At 42.1% G+C, this 8,746-nt stretch overlaps 1 pseudogene; it reads right to left on the bottom strand.

Annotated features, from left to right (window-relative positions):
* Positions 1–515: 515 nt before the first annotated feature.
* LOC101630513 lies at positions 516–8,120 on the bottom strand (annotated as a pseudogene).
* Positions 8,121–8,746: the final 626 nt, after the last annotated feature.

An 8,746-nucleotide genomic window follows, 5' to 3' on the forward strand; every position in this document is an offset into this window, starting at 1 on the left:
GCCCCATGGGGAGTACGGGAGGCGTGGGGTTGACTCCCTATGGTTCCCAGAGAAACTGGTAGCAAGAAGAGGGTGTTATTTCTAATTGGATGATGAAAGTCAGCTCAGGGGAGAGAGACCAAAGGGCCAAACATAAGAAGGGGAGGAAGTGAAAACATTTGAATCAAAGGTTGAGGTAAAACCAAGAGACAGGTGTTTGCAGTGATCCATGCAATAACCCTCCTCTTGCCCCCTGGTCTCAGGAAGCAAGCAAGTGGGGAAGGACCAAAAGAAGTAAGGAATAGCACTGCTTAGGATCCGGATGCTGCTTTTCTTACAAAGAATTCATGGTACAGTGGAGACTATCATTTGGAAGGCAAGGCTGACCCTTCCTTGTGGGGTTCCCACATGTTGTATCTGGCCTTTCCTGTGAGTAGAATTTGACTGAGGTAGACCAGAATTGTATTTAATGAATTGTGACCTTCTTTATCCCTCACAAATAGGACTTTTAATGGTCACCAATAAAGGTCTGAATTTTAAGCAGATTCTTTGACTGGCGACTCACACCTATCAACCTGTTCAGTATTAGCACCTGTCCCATCCCCAGATTTTCCAGAATTATTGCTTTTACCATGAAGTTCCATGAGTTTTCCCTGTTCACAATTGGACTTCTTCAGCATTTTTATTTTTCTAATAAACACATCAGACAGAAGTAAAATAGACTGGCAGGCCTTTTCTATGTCTTTCCAGTGCTATCTGGAATTGATTTATTGACCAGTCTTTCAAGACATTTATATAGACTTGTGAGGTCATGATTTTCATCAGCCTCTTCAAGATTTGACTGAATGTAAGAAGTTTTCTAAATTTGACTTTTTTTTTTTTTTTTCAGTTAAACCAACACAGAACAGATGAAGCAAATACCTATCTGTGGTCTTGAATTCATCATGAACTTCAGTCATGGTCTGCCATTTTTATACCATGGAGAACATTTTTTATGGGTAGAGTACATACCTTTGAAGCTGGTTAGGTAGTTTTGGTCCAGAGTATTATTAGCAGGTATTAGCTTGGATTTTCTAAATCCCACTTCATCTGTAGATCAATATGGAGTCACTTTAAAAACATGGTCCTTGAGGTCATCAGGTACAATTTTGGTTTCCTAAGTCCTTGTGAATCATGTTTTTCAGTCTTTCTTGTATTGAACGTAGCTAGTACTTTTGTATCACACCAATTTTTCTTAGAGTATAGACCAAGCACCTTCTTCTTGAATTAGTGTGAGAGATACAGCAGAGTATACTGTGATGAAGAGAGCACTGTGTTAGGGGGGGCTTCCCTGCTGGCACAAGAGGTTAAGTCTCAGCACAATGAAGCTATTGGCAGCCACTGTATCACAAGTTCGATCCCCCGCCAGGGAGGTGACTCACATGGCACAGCAGACCTCTCCTGTCTGGCCTCTGCACCTCTCAGCAGTGTGTTTTGGTCCATCTCTCCACTCTGTCTCTGGTGAATTCTCTCACCCTTTCCCACCCCCCACACCTCAGCACCTCAGTTCTTCTATGTAAAAATAAATAAAATCTTTAAAGAAAAAATGTGTGTCTTTATTTCAGCTCTGTCACTTTGGAGCATAATTGGTCATATATTCCCTATGGCAGAAGCAGGCTAACTATTCACCAAGCCTACTGACTTTCCTCCTGTACACACAGCTAAACCTAGTTTAGGTTTATAAGCCTCCCTTACAGTCAGATGTGTCCATATGACAAGAACTGGCCAATGGAATGTGGACAAAGTTCAGCAACTTTGCAATCAAGTCCATAACATAACACCTCCTGGGTGATCCTCAATGCCCACTTTTCGCTACACTTCAATAAGATATTAGTCCCTAGGATTGGCTTTGAAGAGTACAGAGCTTCTGTCAAGCTTGGCTCCCGTTAGCCTTTAGAGTACAGAGCTTCTGTCAAGCTTGGCTCCCGTTAGCCTTTAGAGCGCTCAAACAGAATTGAGGTCAGCTGGAGTACTAAGGCTGGGCACTGCACAGTAAGCAATCTCCTCCATTTACCTTAGTGCATTGTATAAACATTAACTTCCACATGTTCCATGAAAACCAAAAACTAAGGAATTATTCCAATGGACTCTGAAGTGCCTTCCCAACTAAACCATCTCTTATTCAAAGACATCACCTTACTCATAGACAAAAGCAGGAGGATATTCTTCCCGTTCATTCAAAACATCCTAGTAGGAAGAATAGAACTTTTCTCCAGTATATTCTAATTCAATGTAAAAGAGAAAAGGGAAGACAAGAGAAGAAAGACAAAGAAAATAGTTCAGAGTCCAATTGCCAGGTAATAAAAGAGAATCACGAAGAAATATAAAAAATATGAAAGCTGAACATGTCAGGTCAAGAAAACAAGTGTATCATTTGCCATCACATGTGACTGGTGGGAGATCTACAGGCTACAAATACTAACGAGGGCAGAGCACAACAGTCTCCTAGTCCCTCAGCACAACTGTTGCTATTGGTTTATGCTTAATTAAGCTAACCTCAATCTTTTTGCGAACGAAGGTCTCATTTCTTCCAAAATGAACCTTGATCCATGTCTTCTTCCATAAACCTTCTTTTCAACACAAAGGAGGATGGGAGAGCTACTGCTCCCTTAGGCAATATTGTTGCTGTTTGAAAAACCAAGATGTATATACCCACATATGTCTTGTGTGTACATAACTTACCATACAATTTTCTGATTCTGAATGTTTATATGCAATGGAATGTTAACTCCTCCTGCTTGTAGGAGCTACACCATATGTCCTTGTGGAGGAAATATAGTCCAGTCATAACATGAAGAGGTGCATTTGGTCTGTGACATTAAATAGTCAAACTAAGCTCTCACCTTGGAGACAATGTAAGGCATTAACAAGTCCTCTATTTTTTACCAGGTGATGACAGATAATTCTATGTTTTTATGACTTTCTTTAATCTTTGAAACATTTATATGGTGTTTATTATGTAACAAACATGGTTCTAAATGTTTTATAGATATTAATTTGTTTAATTCCCTGTGAGGAGGATACTATGACTACCCCATTTTATGAGTAAAGAAAATGAGGAATAGGGATTAGATCATTGGCCCAAATTCACACAACCACTTAAAGGCAAAGCTGGGAATCAGACCTAAGTTCTCAGTCTTTGTGTCCAGACTGTACCCTGCTGCCCAACTACTTTACCCACTTCCCCACTGGCATATGTTTGCCTCACACCCACACACACTTCCCTCCTCCCATCATGCTATTCTAGCCATTTCTCCACATCCTACTCAAACCTCTTGGGTCAGGACCAAAAATCTGAAGGGTAATACTGGCTACAAAAAATCCTTTATGGCAAACAGAACAGATGAATGAACACAGGATTTTAGTGCAATTTTTTTTCTTATAAAATGTAAATAATTCCTAAGGATAAGCAAATGTTCAAATGATCTATCTCTATGGAGAATATCAACCTGCTCTATGAGATAGGCTTTGCCGGCCCTCCCTGGTGGCGCAGCGGGTTAAAGCACTGCACTAAGCAGCTTAAGTCACTTCGGCATGAGTTCAATCCCCGCCTGCCCCAGAGGTGATCCACATGGCGTGGCAGATCTCTCCTGACCTGCCCGCTGCTCCCCTCAGCAGTGTACTTCGTCGACCTGCCTGTTCTGCTCCCCACTCTGTCCCTGGTGAATCCTCTCGCCTTCCACATCTATAGCCTGTACCCCAGTTCTGTATTAATAAATAAATAAATCTTTAAAAAAAAAAAAAGATAGGCTTTGCCCCATGATTTTCTAATTGTCATTGAATAAGAGTCGAAGATAGTACAGCTGTGGTATGCTTTAAAGGATAAGCACTTAAAAGTTTAATAACACTCAGGAGTCATTTTTTTAGGCAGTTTCTTGGAAAGTGACAAGTTCAGACTGCATGTCAGAACTTGTTTGCAAGTGTAGGTAGCATGACCGAGCTGGATGTGATAGAGACAGAGGGACAAATTTTACCTTGTGGATTCTGCTTCCTCGTGTTTGAAATTAAGTAGGGCAAACTAGATCAAAAGCAATCCCAGGATCATTTTGAATCCACTGTCCACAAGACTGATCCCTGTTAAACTTTCCAGACTCATACAGCCCAGCCTCACTCAGTTCCAGCCACTTGGGCCTACTTTCTGTTTGTTCCAAAACACTGAGCTTCTTCCCAGATTAGGGCCTTTCCATCATTGGTCCCCACTGTGAGGATAACCTTTCCCTGCACCATCACCCAGTCGACTCTTTGCTGTCATATCCGAGATGCTGATTAACCTCTTCAGTCATCTCTTTTGCAAACCTGTTTCTCATAGGTCAAACTAAGTCATTCCCCCACCCCAATACCAATTGTCCATCAAATGCCCTGATTTACTAGAACCTATCACTATCTGATATTTTCTATCTATCAATATCGCTATCTGATATTTTCTAATGTATTTGCTTATTTGTTCACAATCTGGCTCCTATTGCTAGGTATACATTCCATGGGATTGATTCATGTTTGTCTCACTTGTCACTTTAGCACCAGTGTCTGTGTCAAGCCATACTAGCCAATAAGCTCGGCAAGCCAAGGACTAGCATTAGAGGCCAAAACATAGACAGAGTCCTTGAGCAGCAGGATTTCTTTGTAAGAATCACATCAGGAAGCAGAGGGACCACTTAGTGCTATGCTTCTCCTTTTTACTCAATTTAGTGATTGTAGAGCCAATGTCAAGATAGTTAAACAAGACCCATATCACGAAAGGTAGGTTTCTACATCCTTTCTCTCCTGCTAACCTCCTACCGAGCAACCATGAATCTCCCAGTAATATATTGCCAATTTATATTATGCACTTCATAAACAGAAAATAGCAATCCAGGCCCTCCCTGGTGGCATAACAGATTCAAGTGTAGCACTGGGAAGTTATCCACAGCCACTGCAGCACAAGTTCAATCCCCAGTCCAGGAGGTGGCCTACATGGCACAGCAGGCCTCTCCTGTCTCACCCGCTGCTCCCCTTAGCAGTGTATATCAGTGATATACACTGCTCCCCGCTCTGTCTCTGGCAAATCCTTGCCCTCCCTGCACCTCTGGCCTTTGCCCCAGTTCTTCTATGTATAAATAATAAATCAAAAAAAAAACAAAAAAACAATCCAGCTAAAGAGACCAGAACCTCATTCCTGAGCCAGCAGTGCTGCTCTGGTTTACCCTCTCAAGGTTTTGAGCTCTGAGGGAAGGACATCCAAGACCAGCTGCCACCAGGTTTCTAGAGTCGGGATGCTGAACCCTAAGAGGTGCTCAGTGCTGACAGGGGTGTCTTTGCTACACGAGATAACCGCTGTTAACTGAAGCTGATTCCAGCACCGCTGGCTGCTGCTCCATACAAGGGTGTTCCTCCTCTCTTGAGAAAAGAGCCAGGGGCCAGACCACAGCACAGGGCATATTCTGCCTTGGGTTACCAACCAGACAGGAAAAAGCTCTGAGGTTAAAGTTTCTGGGAGGGCAGCTGCCAACGTTGCTCCTCCCAGCTCAAATGGGACAAATGATTCTTGACTCCAGCTGCCTCCTCTGTGCCAGAAGCAGAGCCCCCACCCAGGTGACTCACCTAGCACGAAGGAAGAGAAAGATCACTGGTGAGGTCACAGGCAATGTCAAAGCATCACCCTCTGGATTTCAGAAGTGGGGGCAGGGCCCACGTGTGGGGAGTTGTCTCCACAACCCCAGCACTCAGGGACAGAGTTCATTTTATCCTCTTTAATGATTCACTGACTTTGGCTTTACCTTCTCCCTTCCAACCAGTTTCAAGACTTCCAGATTTGTCGAGACCCCTGCAGTCTCTTCCTCATCTTACATCTAAAACGTTCTATAATGAAAACTCAGAACGAGTTATTTTCTGTGCCATCATAAACAGACTCCAGGGCCAGGCCTTTCAGCCCTTCCTTGCCCCAGCACTTGTTCAGAAAGTTCTTCTTTAGGACCTCACCAACATGATCTCGTGCTGTCTCACTAGCACATTTCTTCTCAGTCAACTGTGGAGAAATGAAATAATGAGGATCCAGTCTTTCTCTCTTTTTATTTTTTTAATTAAAAAATATTTACTATGGGCCCTCTCTGGTGGCGCAGTGGGTTAAAGCAAAGCACTAAGAAGCTAAAGCCACTTCAACATGAGTTCGATCCCCACCCTAGAGGTGACCACATGGCGTGGCAGACCTCCCCTGACCCGCCCACTGCTCAGCAGTGTACTTCGTCAGTCAGCCTGTTCTGCTCCCCACTCTGTCTCTGGTGAATCCTCGCACCACCCCACACCTCTGGCCTGTACCCCAGTCCTGACTTTGGCTTTACCTTCTCCCTTCCAACCAGTTTCAAGACTGGATTTAAAGATTTATTTAAATAAATAAATAAATAAATCTTTAAATATGTATATATAAATAAATCTTTAAATATGTATATATATTTACTGCCAGGAATTTCTTTCTCACATGTTACTGATTTGCCAATTGTTCACACATCTATCTAACTTTGGGAGCACAACTTCGCGGTTCCGTTTGTGCACACGCTTTGCTAACCTGGCACCGAAACTGTAGTGCTGGTGTCCTGTCACCTTCCCCTCTGCTCCACAGCCTTCATGGGACCTCAAAACTGATGTTAAACCTTACCATTCTCATTCTCTCACAAAATTTCATGCAAGGCCATGCTCCGACTACTATAATCTATCTGAACTCTAATTTTTTGCTCATTTAAAAAAACCTAAAGTTTAAACGGGTTGGGGGGAGAGAAGTGCACAGGACTATCGTGATGGCACATGGGTGACTCGGTGATGGGAAACCCAAGGGGATTACAATTGAGATGAAAAAAATGTACAAAATGATGTAAAAATAAACTATTATATTATTAAAAAAGTCAAAATAAAATACAAGTATAAACATATCATTTAGGAATTCAAAAATACAAAAAAAATAGTCTTAAGTTAAAACTGCACATACTACTCTCATGAAGTCCTGGGCAAGTCTTGGAACAACAAAAACTTTCTTTCCAAATTGTGATTTTTAAATCCCTGTAGTTTTTTATCTGAACATGTGCTGCTGACTCACATTCCGTTTGCATTTGGATCTTAGGTCTTTGTCATACTGAGCACCCACTTCCCTCCTAAGCAGTGGAGACTGTGCCAGGGTTTTGTTCTAGGACACTGAGACGGTCCCAATCTCCTCTATCGGATAGTTGGCTTCTGAAACTTTCCAAATTTACTTACATACACGGTCCTGTCACTGGACGTTTCATAAAACTCAGAACTGCACATTTCCTAACAGGAATATGGAACAATCCCAGTCCCTAGAAGATAACAAGGTGGCAAACCCAGATTCTCTCAAGTTCACCATGAACTATCCAGGGTTAAATTAATCTGTGTCTAACCTCCCAAGTAGTTGTTTGAAATCTATTCTCAATTCCTTAATTCTCCCGACCTTATCTCACACACAAACTACCATATTGTTCTGTGTCTAGATACCTTGTTTGCTTTTTTTCTGTCCTATATACTTGCCCAATCCTTTTCTGAACATTGTCAGCATTTGATTTCTGACCTAGGTATTATGCTTTTCACCAAATTTTACCCTCCTCATTTACCAAGTTTACTTGCATCTTTTACTCTCTTTGGAGACTTTGACAGGTTCCAACAGCTAAAGCTGCCTGGGGCAATGTCAGCTTACACTGAAGGTTTTGGCATAATTATTGTAATTTCTTTCATTTTCACAATACCTTGGTTGGAAGGTCAAGGCTGTGGCCACTGGCACAGCAGGTTGACCCTACTGACCTTTCAGACTAACTCTGAACCACACATACCTGAGGACACCTCATATTCTGCCAGAACTTTAATTAAGGATTACTCATTGTCCTCCCTCCAGGACCAGGTTTGGTGACCTGGAAAATGAAGACTGGATTACCCAGAGAGGCTGGCAGAGAGGCGGTGGCACTGCCCAGCACAGATTCCCTAGGATCTGGGTCCATGCGGTTAAATGATGATTGCGCTACTTCTGTGACGGTAGTGTAGCCTTGCATGACCAAAACTTTGGAGCCAGGCTGCTTGTAGTCAAACCCTCTGTCACTTTCACTTATATCATTTAACTGGGTCATATAAACCCAGATACATGTTCTTTATCAAAGCATTTTGAAGCAGGATATTTACACAGACCTAGCCCTCAACCTGTAATACAGCAATTGCAGATTTCCTATGTCATGTGAACTAATAATATGGTTCCAGCACAGGTAACACAGCTTCAGGCCACTTGCTCATTCCACTCTAATTCATGGAATAGTAAGCTTGGTGGATCTCAGCACTACCACTGCCCTTTGTAAGACAGACCCAATAATATTTCCTCTCTCAATGCTCATAATGGTTGAATTGTGTCATATTTTAATTCATTCACACAGTGTATGTTCTCTCAGACACATAGCTAAGGGCTACAGAGGATCTAAAGAAAATAATGCCCATGCTGTATACCTCAAGATAGTTTACTACTGATCTGGGGATAGTAGAAGAGACTATGCAACCAAAAATTAAACAATCAGGCAAAACAATGAACCCAGAAATATTTCAACAAAATACAATGACTGAATGTCAAGTAAGTGGGACTTCACATAAGATCTACAGGGTTCTGAAAAGAGAGAAGTTATCTTGGAATGACGGCAACAGGGAAATAGAAGACAACAGAAATAATGAATCTGGAAGGAAAAAAGAAAAACTGGATATACATTAACCT

The sequence above is a fragment of the Condylura cristata genome, unplaced genomic scaffold (assembly GCF_000260355.1).
Source record: "Condylura cristata isolate star-nosed mole 26May11 unplaced genomic scaffold, ConCri1.0 scaffold00013, whole genome shotgun sequence".
Taxonomy (NCBI): domain Eukaryota; kingdom Metazoa; phylum Chordata; class Mammalia; order Eulipotyphla; family Talpidae; genus Condylura; species Condylura cristata.